At 36.5% G+C, this 13,532-nt stretch overlaps 4 non-coding genes across 4 annotated transcripts; all 4 read right to left on the reverse strand.

Moving 5' to 3' along the window:
* Positions 1-3,402: 3,402 nt before the first annotated feature.
* Positions 3,403-3,475, reverse strand: trnat-ugu (transfer RNA threonine (anticodon UGU)). The gene has a single exon. It is a non-coding gene; the product is annotated as a tRNA-Thr (tRNA).
* Positions 3,476-8,330: 4,855 nt separating this feature from the next.
* trnat-ugu (transfer RNA threonine (anticodon UGU)) lies at positions 8,331-8,403 on the reverse strand. The gene has a single exon. It is a non-coding gene; the product is annotated as a tRNA-Thr (tRNA).
* Positions 8,404-8,974: 571 nt separating this feature from the next.
* Positions 8,975-9,047, reverse strand: trnat-ugu (transfer RNA threonine (anticodon UGU)). Its single transcript has one exon. It is a non-coding gene; the product is annotated as a tRNA-Thr (tRNA).
* Positions 9,048-9,690: 643 nt separating this feature from the next.
* Positions 9,691-9,763, reverse strand: trnat-ugu (transfer RNA threonine (anticodon UGU)). Its single transcript has one exon. It is a non-coding gene; the product is annotated as a tRNA-Thr (tRNA).
* Between the last annotated feature and the right edge of the window lie 3,769 nt (positions 9,764-13,532).

Below are 13,532 nucleotides of genomic sequence, written 5' to 3' on the forward strand. Positions count from 1 at the left end.
CATTACAATAGTCCAGTCTGGAGAGAACAAGAGCTTGGACAAGAAGCTGGGTGGCTTGCTCTAACAGGAAGGATCTAACCTTCCTAATGTTGTATAAGGCAAACCTGCAGGATCGGGTCGTTGTAGCAATGATGTCTGTGAAGCTTGACTGATGATCCATCACAACTCCTAGGTTTCTGGCTGTCCTCGAAGGAGTAATGGTTGATGAACCCAGCTGTACAGAGAAGTTGTAATGAAGCAATGGGTTAGCTGGAACCACCAGGAGTTCTTTTTTTTGTTAAGGTTAAGCAGAAGGTGATGGTCATTCATCCAGCCAGAAATGTCACTAAGACAGGCTGAAATGCGAGCAGCTACCGTCGGGTCATCTGGCACGAATGAGAAGTAGAGTTGGTTGTCATCCGCATAGCAGTGATAAGAAAAGCCATGCTTCTGAATGACAGATCCTAATGACATCATGTAGATGGAGAAGAGAAGTGGTCCAAGTACTGAGCCTTGAGGAACCCCAGTAGCAAGGTGTTGTGACTTTGAAACATCACCCCTCCAAGACACACTGAAGGATCTGTCGGAGAGGTAGGACTTAACCCACAGGAGTGCGGCTACAGAGATGCTTTCTGAGGGTGGACAGGAGAATCTGGTGATTAACAGTGTCAAATCAGCAGACAGGTCCAGTAAGATGAGTACTGAGTATTTTGAAGCTGCTCTTGCTAGTCGCAGGGCTTCAGTAACCGAGAGCAGAGCAGTCTCAGTTGAGTGGCCACTTTTGAAGCCAGATTGGTTGCTGTCCAGGAGGTTGTTCTGTACAAGGAACATAGAAAGCTGGTTGAACACAGCTCGCTCAAGTGTCTTTGCAATGAATGGAAGAAGGGATACCGGTCTGTAGTTTTCAAGAAGCGCTGGATTTAGAGATGGTTTCTTGAGCAGTGGGCTTACCCGAGCCTGCTTGAATGCTGAGGGAAATGTTCCAGAGTGAAGAGAGGAGTTGATAACGTGAGTAAGCAAAGGTATGACTGAAGAAGAGATCGCTTGGATCGGATCAAGTGGACAAGTAGTAGGATGATTGGACAGGAGAAGTTTGGAAACGTCCATCTCTGAGAGTGGGGAGAAGGAGGAGAAAGAGTGTGTGTCGGTCATTGTGAAGTTGTCCTCAGTCTACCGTGTGGAGAATTGGTCACTGATGGTTCTTGTCTCATTTGTAAAGAAAACTGCAAAGTCGTCCGCTGTAAGAGTCGATGGAGGAGGTGGTGGTGGCAGATTAAGAAGAGAAGAGAAAGTCTTGAAGAGTGTTCGAGTGTCACAACAGCTGTTAATTTTGTTGTGGCAGTAAGATGTTTTAGCCGTGAAGACATTTGCAGAGAAGGAAGAGAGGAGAGACTGATACACACTGAGGTCGGTAAACAGATCTTCTCCTCTATATCTTTTATTGTGTCTGATAGAGCTGAGATCTGTCTGTTCATCTCCTCAAGCTTCTCCTTCATCGTCTGACTCTTCTGCTCTTCCTCCTTCCTCAGTGCAGTGATTGAAGCTTCTTCTTCATCTTGCAGAAACTGATGAAGCTTCATAAACTCCTCTTTAATCTGCTGTTCTGTGAGCTTAGCCTGAGTTTAAACATAAAAAAAAACAGAAGCTGCTCCTTGAATTTAAACAAAGTGAAAATCTGTGAAAATGCAGTTTCGGGAGAACCAATTATGTTACCAATTGTAACCAATTATGTTTTTATTATTTCTAGGAAAAAAAGAGAAATATGTATACTTTTTTAGATGAAATAACCTCATTGATTGTGCTGAATCTGTGATTGGAGTGTTTTTCTGAATCTCTGCACACAATACACACAAGTTATTTATGATCCAAGCAGAAGAGTTTGAGTTTCTCATTGTGGAGACTGCAGACCTCCTCAGACCCTGATGAAGATATTTGAAGTTTCCTCTCTGTAAATGACTCTCATAAGGTTTTTAACATCAAGTTAAAAAGAGGTTCACATTTTGAGGATCTTCGCTTGTAGAGGGGACACTCCTGAGTATCCCTGGTCTCCCAAAACTTTTGAAAAAATTCTTTACAGACATTATGACTGAATGACAGAATAACAGGAAAACTGAAGATTTGACAGCACACGGGACAAATAAGATCTTCCACAGATAGTAAATCCATTCTCACCTTTGCTACTCAAACAAAAAAATAAAAACATATTGAAATTCATGTGAAGTCCATGCAGAATAACACACTTACCAAATATTGCTTTTTTAATCCACATTGCTGACTAAGGTTTGCTGTAGTCCGGGAACTGAGAAGAGAGAGATAACACACAGTCACTTCCTATAAGTTTTTATAAGCAGGAGTAGTAGGTTCTGATGTTGTGAACTAGATTTACCTGTCAGGTGGAATTTCACTTATACATCATTTCATCTCAATCTTACTTCATCAAACTTCATCTCACTTTTACTTTCTATGTGTATTCAAGCATCAACTGATAATACCTTAATGTGTATGTATAAGTCAGAATCTATCTTCCAATACAATAAGATTAATGCATCATGTGTATATTTTAAATAATCAGACTATTAATTTTGTTGAAATATTTCTACAATGGTGTTGTTTTGAATGGTGTTTGTTTCTCTCATGATGAGGGCATCTGTGAATAAAAATAGTGTTTGGTTAGAAATCCACTTTATAGGACCACACAGGTTGAGCTGTACTAAACAGTTCAGCATCTCACATCATGTTCCTTCTCTGATGTCCTTTCATACATTTTATCTTTGTAAGCTTTATCTGCTTGTGGATGCATAGTATGGCTGCTTCCATTGTGAATTTGAAATGTATTGCCTCAAAATAAAGTGAAATGACCCCCTTTACACATAGCTCCTGATAGCTCATACATACGTTTTATTTTGCTGCCATCTAGGAAGTGAATGCACAGTGCTCTCTACCACCCTCAATACCCATGGCTGAAGTACCCTTGAGCAAGACACTAAACCCCAAGTTGCTCCCTGGGCACTGGATATGTAGCTGCCCACTGGTCTGGGTGTGTGTGTGTGTGTTCACTTCTCACTGCTGTGTGTGCGCACTTGGATGGGTTAAATGCAGAGCATCAAATCTGAGTATGGGTTACCATACTTGGCAAATGTCATGACTTTCACTTTTTTTTTAATTCACTAATTTATTTTATTATTCTATTGAAAGCCCCTGGTTGGTGCAGCTCACAGTGTTGCTGGTAAAGTCTCTGATTTTATTTTACTGATGTTGGTCTCATCAAGGATGACTGTTTTTCCCAACACAAGCCTCATATCACCAATTCCAAAATTTCCTTTTTCTTGAAGTTTTTATGTTTATCCATATGAGCACAGTATGTTGCATCTTCATCTTAACTCTATTTTCAGATTAGGTCACCTTTTAAAAATCTTACCATTTAGGCTCCAGCGAGGATTGAACTCGCGACCCCTGGTTTACAAGACCAGTGCTCTAACCTCTGAGCTATGGAGCCTCACCTGATGTCTGCCACTCATGTACGTGAGATAAAGAGTTCTCTTTGAGTTAGCACCTGAGTTGGAGTTAGCACCTGAGTTGGCAGGCAGCCTGAGATGTCTTAAAGTTTTTCTCAGTCACGTTGGTACATTTCTCAGATCAGAATTGAAATTCTCAAAACTACCTGTTCAATTCTCACATCATTGTGTCACTTGTGCACATCAAAAAAGCAGTTTCTCATTTCTTTGAACAAGTTGCAAATGCTTTGGTACATCCATGCAAATGATTATGTACAATTCTCTGTTGTTTCCTACATTATCAGTTGCTAATGTCATGTTGCTCAAAATGTATTATATAGTTTTCTGTGCAATAGTCTTACCGCTCAAAACATCAAGCCTCTAGTTCATGGTATAAGTCATTGAATGCAAAATGGTTAATCTAGTTGTCATAAACTGCCAAGCACAGTTTTTTTTAGTTTTTTTTTACACATTATTATTAGACTTTTTGTCAATTTGGCATGAATTGTGCAAGTGAATATTTACTAATGAGGAGAATGTAGATGATAAACCAATGATAAACCATTTCTCTGAAATAGCTCAAAGGTTCATCTCATGAATCTTCAGTTGGAAAGCTTATACTGTATAGACAGAGGACAACACAAGAGTTACACATTCTGACAATTGACTTATTTTCATCTTTGTGCTCATATTTATTTTTCCTTTTCTATATCACAATGAAATTGTAAAAGTTTTTTTTTTGGCCAGACCACTAGTAAAAGTGTAACTGGGAATTCTATCCAGTCTCTTTCAATCAATATCCCACATACAGTAATGTGTAAATTTGTACTTTTGAAATGGATATATGGCATACATAAGCATATTGCATACTGTTCAATACAGTAACTGTCATCCAAAATGTTGCCATAGTTTACATCAGAACATCCCTCCAGAGTACACTGTTATATTGACAACATGACTAAACAATTTGACTGTCTTATCCGTAAACTATGACACAAGGACTTGTCATTCGATGGCACTGACATGTTCATTGACACAGATATTTATTTTTGAGAGATGAACTAAGGATTTTGAGCAAGAGGCTGGCTTTTGCAGGTAATCCATGGTGTTTTGCTATTTGTACGAGTTGTTTTGAGAAATGCACTTACTGTTTTGCAAATTGTGAGTTTGATTCGAGAAATGTACCAAAGCGGCTGAGAAAAACTGTAATCAAGATTCACTTGCACAATTCATGCCAAATTGACAAAAAAGTCTAATAATAATGTGTAAAAAAATAAATAAAAAGTGTGCTTGGCAGTTTATGACAACTAGATTAACCATTTTGCATTTAATGGCTTATACGATGAACTAAAGACTCAATGTTTTGAGGGGTAAGACTATTTCACAGAAAAGTATATAATAAATTTTGAGCGACATTACATTAGCAACTGATAATGTAGGAAACCGCAGATAAATGTGCGTAATCAATTGCATGAATGTGCAAAAGCAATCGAAACTTGTTCAAAAGAATAAGAAACTGGTTTTATGATGTGTATAAATGACTAGATGATGTGGAGGTTGTACAAGTAGTTTTCAGAATTTCATTTCTGATTTGAGAAATGCACCAAAGCGACTGAGAAAAACTGTAATAATGTGTAAAAATAAATATAAAAAAGTGTGCTAGTTTATGACAACTAGATTAACCATTTTGCATTTAATGATTTATACAATGAACTAAAGACTCAATGTTTTGAGGGGTAAGACTATTTCACAGAAAAGTATATAATAAATTTTGAGCGACATTACATTAGCAACTGATAATGTAGGAAACCGCAGATAAATGTGCGTAATCAATTGCATGAATGTGCAAAAGCAATCGAAACTTGTTCAAAAGAATAAGAAACTGGTTTTATGATGTGTATAAATGACTAGATGATGTGGAGGTTATACAAGTAGTTTTGAGAATTTCATTTCTGATTTGAGAAATGCACCAAAGCGACTGAGAAAAACTGTAACTATAGGGCTTATTTTTTAGGAACTAGTGCTTATTCTTTAGCTACTAGTGTCTTTTGTAAAGTTACTAGTACTTAATCATTAGATACTAGTATTATTTTATTAGATACTAGTTCTTATTAATTCGATACTAGTACTTAATTCAATAGTGACTAGTAACTTTTATATTGTTACTAGTAACAAATTTAAAGTTTTTGATATTGACTTTTATGGGGATCCGTCATTGCGATATCAACTATTCAGTATTGACTAGTATATATTCCACTAGTGACTAGTTCTTAATTTTATGTACTAGTAGTTATTCATTGGGTACTAGTATGTATTTATTAGATACTAGTACTCATTCATTAGATACTAGTACTTATTATTAGATACTAGTACTTATTTTTAGATACTGGTACTTATTTATTAGATACTAGTACTTATTTATTAAAAACTAGTTCTCATTCATTAGATACTTGTACCTATTAAATAGATACTAGTACATAATAGATACTAGTACACATTTATTAGATACTAGTACTTATTCGAAATGTTACTAATATGCGTTTTTTATTTTACTAGTAAATTTTTTTATTGAACTCTACTGTAGCCATTTGGACTAGTCATAACATAAGACGAGTAAAAAAGCAGATCTGACTAGTAAGATAAGAATAGTTACTAGTAGTGATTACAAAATGTACTAGTGTCTAATGAATAAGAACTAGTACATAATGAATAAGTACTAGTATCTATTAAATAAGAACTAGTATATAATGAATAAGTACAAGTATCTAATTAATACTTACTAGTAATATTTAAATTAATAACACTTACTATTGCAATAATTGCTATTCAGATATTAAAAGATGATATCAACTATGATAAACTTTATTCTTATAAAAATACGCAAGATGGTCTGAAGAGCAGAGATAAAAGCATATATTGTCGCAGTCATTATTTATTTTCATCATGTTACATCATTAAAATGTCTATCTGCAAGTTATTTTGTAGCTTATATATTTGATTCTTTACAGTTTTTCTCAGTCGCTTTGGTACATTTCTCGAATCACTCTTGAGATTTGCAAAACAGTAAGTGCATTTCTCAAAACAACTCGTACAAATAGCAAAACACCATGGATTACCTGCAAAAGCCAGCCTCTTGCTCAAAATCCTTAGTTCATCTCTCAAAAATAAATATCTGTGTCAATGAACATGTCAGTGCCATCGAATGACAAGTCCTTGTGTCATAGTTTACGGATAAGACAGTCAAATTGTTTAGTCATGTTGTCAATATAACAGTGTACTCTGGAGGGATGTTCTGATGTAAACTATGGCAACATTTTGGATGACAGTTACTGTATTGAACAGTATGCCATATGCTTATGTATGCCATATATCCATTTCAAAAGTACAAATTTACACATTACTGTATGTGGGATATTGATTGAAAGAGACTGGATAGAATTCCCAGTTACACTTTTACTAGTGGTCTGGCCAAAAAAAAAACTTTTACAATTTCATTGTGATATAGAAAAGGAAAAATAAATATGAGCACAAAGATGAAAATAAGTCAATTGTCAGAATGTGTAACTCTTGTGTTGTCCTCTGTCTATACAGTATAAGCTTTTCAACTGAAGATTCATGAGATGAACCTTTGAGCTATTTCAGAGAAATGGTTTATCATTGGTTTATCATCTACATTCTCTCATTAGTAAATATTCACTTGCACAATTCATGCCAAATTTACAAAAAGTCTAATAATGATGTGTAAAAATACAAATAAAAAACTGTGCTTGGCAGTTTATGACAACTAGATTAACCATTTAGCATTTAATGACTTATACCATAAACTAGAGGCTTGATGTTTTGAGGGGTAAGACTATTTCACAGAAAAGTATATAATAAATTTTGAGCAACATGACATTAGCAACTGATAATGTAGGAAACTGCAGATAAATGTGTGAAATCAATTGCATGAATGTACAAAAGCAACTTGTTCAAAAGAATGAGAAACTGGTTTTATGATGTGTATAAATGACTAGATGATGTGGAGGTTGTACAAGTAGTTTTGAGAATTTCATTTCTGATTTGAGAAATGCACCAAAGTTACTGAGAAAAACTGTAATATATATTTTTGTTCGTCATCATGTAGATGATCATGTGTTGCACAGTTTTTCTGTTGTTACATGCACTTTAGCTGGTAACTTCCTCAGAGAGGAATTTACATCATGACTGTAAAACAATGGAAAGACTCTCTCTGTGAAGGTAGTTGTCAGTGTGTGTAGATTACAGAATGATCGCTTTCTGGAGATTGTAAGAAATATTAATTATCATAGTATATACACTCCAGACACTGGTGTTAAAGAAATCTGTTACCCTCCTTTGGTTTCTCTCAAACCTCCACATCCCAGACGTGTGTTCTTCTTCTGGAAGGATTTGTAAGAGGGTGGAGTTAAAAAACCCTTATACTAGACCAGGGCCATCCTTAGCTGACACGGTCTTTGTGATGACCTTATACTATACTGTAATATAGACCTTATACTAACTGTCTAGTAGTACTGTGGTTGGTTTGAGTTTCTGTGTGTGGAGCTGAGAACTGACTGCTGATGGCTTTAGTTTACAGTATATTACAGTATATATAGTAAATAGAAATAGGACTCACAGCTGAAAGCACACAATGTTGAACAACTGTATTTCTCATGCCAACAAGAGCCTGTGTGGAGGAACAGGACCTGGTCTAAAGACATGCATGTCCCAGTTTTCTTCCTTCTGTGAAGGTTCATGTTCATCCATCTGAGCACATTATGTCATGTGGTGTTTAGTCCTCATCAACTCTAATCCAGTCATTTCCAGAACAGGTCACTTTTCAAAAGGTTTCTAATCTGGCCCCAGCGAGAATTGAACTCACGACCCCTGGTTTACAAGACCAGTGCTCTAACCACTGAGCTATGGAGCCTCACCTGTTCTTGTCATGTCCTAATTACAATATGAAAGGTACTGACAATCTTTGTGCATCTGTAAGGGTGTGCCTGGCATACCAGAAGTGAGCACAAGTCACGTGATCAACTATCCAGTACAGTCCTTCTTACATCACAGACATCAAGTCAGTCATATCACAAGAGGAGCAAATTATGACATTTTGATTTATGATTACAAGGTCAAAAAATGTATTTGTTCGAATAAGCTGGTGCTGAAAAAACATTTCCTATTATTATCAATGTTGAAAACAGTTGTACTGCTTAATATTTTGTTTGAATGTCATGACTTTCACTTTTTGTTTTTATCTATTGAAAGCTCCTGGTTGGAGCAGCTCACAGTGTTGCTGGTAAAGTCTCTGATTTTATTTTACTGATGTTGGTCTCATCAAGGATGACTGTTTTTCCCAACATGAGCCTGATATCAACAATTCCTAACTTTCCTTTTTCTTGAAGGTTTATGTTCATCCATATGAGCACAGTATGTTGCATCTTCATCTTAACTTCAGGGTCATTTTCAGAACAGGTCACCTTTTAAAAATTTGACCATTTAGGCCCCAGCGAGGATCGAACTCACGACCCCTGGTTTACAAGACCAGTGCTCTAACCACTGAGCTATGAAGCCTCATCTGACATCTGCCACTCATGTACGTGACATAAAGAGTTCACTTTGAGTTAGCATGACAAAGACACACCTGAGTTGGCAGCCTGAGATGTCTTAACAGATGTCAAAGCTAAGGGTGGCTCTAGAAGTTGGTGAGGCCTTTTAATTGTTGTAACATAGAATCCTTGCACATATATGACTATTTTAACATGTAAGAACACATGTATATCTATCAACTGTTTTATTCGGACATTTAATCTTATTTCTGCATTTACTTTCTTGCCCACATAAATCACTGGTGTTAAAGAAATATGTTATCTTCCTTTGGTTTCTCTCAAACCTCCACATCCCAGACGTGTGTTCTTTTTCTGGAAGGATTTGTAAATAGCTCACAACATTGCCGATAAATAAATTCTCAGATTTTTTTTGTATTGATGTTGGTCTGTCTTCTATTTGGTTTCTTCAAGAATGACTGTATTTCTCATGCCAACAAGAGCCTGTGTGGAACAGGACCTGGTCTAAAGACATGCATGTGCCAGTTTTCTTCCTTCTGTTAAGGTTCATGTTCATCCAGATGAGCACATTATGTCATGTGGTGTTTAGTCCTCATCAGCTCTAATCCAGTCATTTTCAGAACAGGTCACTTTTCAAAAGGTTTCTAATCAGGCCCCAGCAAGAATTGAACTCACGACCCCTGGTTTACAAGACCAGTGCTCTAACCACTGAGCTATGGAGCCTCACCTGCTCTTGCCCTGTCCTTATTACAATATGAAAGGTACTGACAATCTTTGTACACCTGTAAGGGTGTGCCTGGCATACCAGAAGTGAGCACAAGTCACGTGATCAACTATCCAGTACAGTCCTTCTTACATCACAGACATCAAGTCAGTCATATCACAAGAGGAGCAAATTATGACATTTTGATTTATGATTACAAGGTCAAAAAATGTATTCATTCGAATAAGCTGTTGCTGTAGAAAAATTTCCTATTATTATCAATGTTGAAAACAGTTGTGCTGCTTAATATTTTTTTTGCATCTTTTACAAAGTTTGACTTATCAGATCACGAAACAAGAGTAAGGTTCAAATCTTAGCACATCATACTTTCATCACACAATACACTAGTAAGACAATTCTCTAATAACTATTATAATGAGTTTTGTTCCACCCGCTTAAATGATAAAAGTACTTGTGCTGTAAAAACTATTAAGACTGTGTCTGTTCCCCGAATAGTGAGGTCAAAATATAATGTAGGATCTAGAAAAAATCTTATCGTAATTAAACCAGAAAAATGTAAAGTAAATGAACAAAAACAATTTTTAAAGTTTGGGCTCATAAATATTAGATCACTCACACCCAAAGCAGTTATTGTAAATGAAATGATCACAGAAAATAGTTTTGATGTACTCTGCTTGACTGAAACCTGGCTAAAACCAAATGATTATTTTGGTCTAAATGACTCTACTCCACCAAACTACTGTTATAAGCATGAGCCCCGTCAGACTGGTCGTGGAGGAGGTGTTGCAACAATATATAGTGATATTCTCAATGTTACCCAGAAAACAGGATACAGGTTTAACTCTTTTGAAATACTTTTGCTAAATGTTACACTGTCAGACATGCAAAAGAAATCTAATGTATCTCTTGCTCTGGCTACTGTGTATAGACCACCAGGGCCGTATACAGAATTCCTAAAAGAATTTGCAGATTTCCTCTCAGATCTTCTAGTTACAGTTGATAAGGCGCTAATCATGGGAGATTTTAATATTCACGTTGAAAATGCAAATGATACATTAGGACTTGCGTTTACTGACCTAATAAACTCCTTTGGAGTCAAGCAAAATGTCACCGGGCCCACTCATCGTTTTAATCATACACTAGATCTAATTATATCGCATGGAATCGATCTTACTGCTATAGATATTGTACCCCAATGTGATGATATTACAGACCATTTCCTTGTATCGTGCATGCTGCGTATAACTGATATTAACTATATGTCTCAGCGTTACCGTCTGGGCAGAACTATTGTTCCAGCCACCAAAGACAGATTCGCAAATAACCTGCCTGATCTATCTCAACTGCTATTTGTACCCAAAAATACACATGAATTAGACGAAATTACTGACAACATGGGCACTATTTTCTCTAATACATTAGAAGCTGTTGCCCCCATCAAATTGAAAAAGGTTAGAGAAAAACGTACTGTGCCATGGTATAACAGTAATACTCACTCTCTCAAGAAAGTAACTCGTAGTCTTGAACGCAAATGGAGAAAAACTAACTTGGAAGTTTTTAAAATTGCATGGAAAAACAGTATGTCCAGCTATAGACAGGCTCTAAAAACTGCTAGGGCAGAGCATATCCACAAACTCATTGAAAATAACCAAAACAATCCAAGGTTTTTATTTAGCACAGTGGCTAAATTAACAAATTACCAGACGCCACCTGATTCAAATATTCCACCAACGTTAAATAGTAATGACTTTATGAATTTCTTCACTGATAAAATAGATAACATTAGAAATACAATAGCGAATGTAGATTCTACAGCGTCTAACACTTCAGTTTCATCCATCGCACCCAAAGATAAACTGCAGTGCTTTACAAATATAGGACAGGAAGAGCTAAATAAACTTATCACTGTATCTAAACCAACAACATGTTTATTAGATCCTGTACCCACTAAATTACTAAAAGAGCTGTTACCTGTAGCCGAAGAACCGCTTCTCAATATCATTAACTCGTCGTTATCTTTAGGTCACGTCCCAAAACCATTCAAGCTGGCGGTTATCAAGCCTCTTATTAAGAAACCAAAACTAGATCCTAGTGTACTGGCAAATTATAGGCCTATTTCAAATCTTCCATTTATGTCTAAAATTTTAGAAAAAGTTGTGTCTGCTCAATTGAGCACCTTCCTGCATAAAAATGATCTGTATGAAGAATTTCAGTCAGGTTTTAGGCCCCACCATAGCACAGAAACTGCACTTGTTAAAATTACAAATGACCTGCTTCTTGCGTCAGATCAAGGCTGCATCTCATTTCTAGTCTTACTTGATCTTAGTGCTGCGTTCGACACCATAGATCATGACATACTCATAGATCGATTACAAAACTATACAGGTATTCAAGGGCAGGCTCTAAGATGGTTTAGATCCTACCTGTCCGATCGCTACCATTTTGTTTACTTAAATGGGGTGTCATCTCATTTATCATCAGTAAAATATGGAGTGCCACAAGGATCCGTCCTAGGTCCCCTTCTATTTTCAATATACATGTTGCCCCTTGGTAATATTATTAGAAAATACGGAATAAGCTTCCACTGTTATGCTGATGATACTCAGCTATATATTTCAACGAGACCAGATGAAACTTCCCAATTATCTAAGCTAACAGAGTGTGTTAAAAATGTAAAAGATTGGATGACAAATAATTTTCTCCAATTAAATTCAGATAAGACAGAGATATTAATTATTGGACCAAAAAACACCACACAGAATCTTGTAGATTACAATCTGCAACTAGACGGATGTACTGTTACTTCCTCTACAGTCAGAAATCTGGGTGTTATATTAGACAGCAATTTGTCTTTTGAAAATCATATTTCCAATGTTACAAAAACTGCATTCTTCCATCTTAGAAACATTGCCAAGCTACGAAACATGTTATCTGTTTCTGATGCAGAAAAGCTAGTTCATGCATTCATGACCTCTAGACTGGACTATTGTAATGCACTTCTAGGTGGTTGTCCTGCTTCGTCAATAAACAAGCTACAGGTAGTCCAAAATGCAGCAGCTAGAGTCCTTACCAGGTCAAGAAAATATGATCATATTACCCCAATTTTACAGTCTCTGCACTGGCTACCTATTAAGTTCCGTATCTGTTACAAATTATCATTACTTACCTATAAGGCCCTAAATGGTTTAGCTCCTGCGTACCTAACTAGCCTTCTACCACGCTACAACCCATCACGCACCCTAAGGTCACAAAACGCTGGACTTTTGGTAGTTCCTAGGATAGCAAAGTCCACTAAAGGAGGTAGAGCTTTTTCACATTTGGCTCCCAAACTCTGGAATAGCCTTCCTGATAATGTTCGGGGTTCAGACACACTCTCTCTGTTTAAATCTAGATTAAAAACGCATCTCTTTCGCCAAGCATTCGAATAATGTATCTCTTAAATTGTGAGTGTAGTTGCATCTGCATTTTTATTCTTTAGCTTGGGTTAAACTAATTTTACTTTGTTGGATCAGCAGCTATGCTAATGATGTCTCTATCTTGTTTCTATGTTTTGCCACGGGATTTACATCCCGTGGTAACTAGGATTTACACAAGCTCCAGTCTGGATCCAGAACACCTGAGAAGAGATGATGCTGACCCTCAGAGGACCCCAGATGATCCTAACCTTGAATCAACAAACAGAACTAACAATTATTGCTACATGTGTGACTGCATCATATAATTACTATTAATTAATAATATTGATAGTTCATCATCTAGCTGACTACG

Source organism: Carassius carassius, chromosome 24 (genome assembly GCF_963082965.1).
Source record: "Carassius carassius chromosome 24, fCarCar2.1, whole genome shotgun sequence".
Classification (NCBI taxonomy): Eukaryota; Metazoa; Chordata; class Actinopteri; order Cypriniformes; family Cyprinidae; genus Carassius; species Carassius carassius.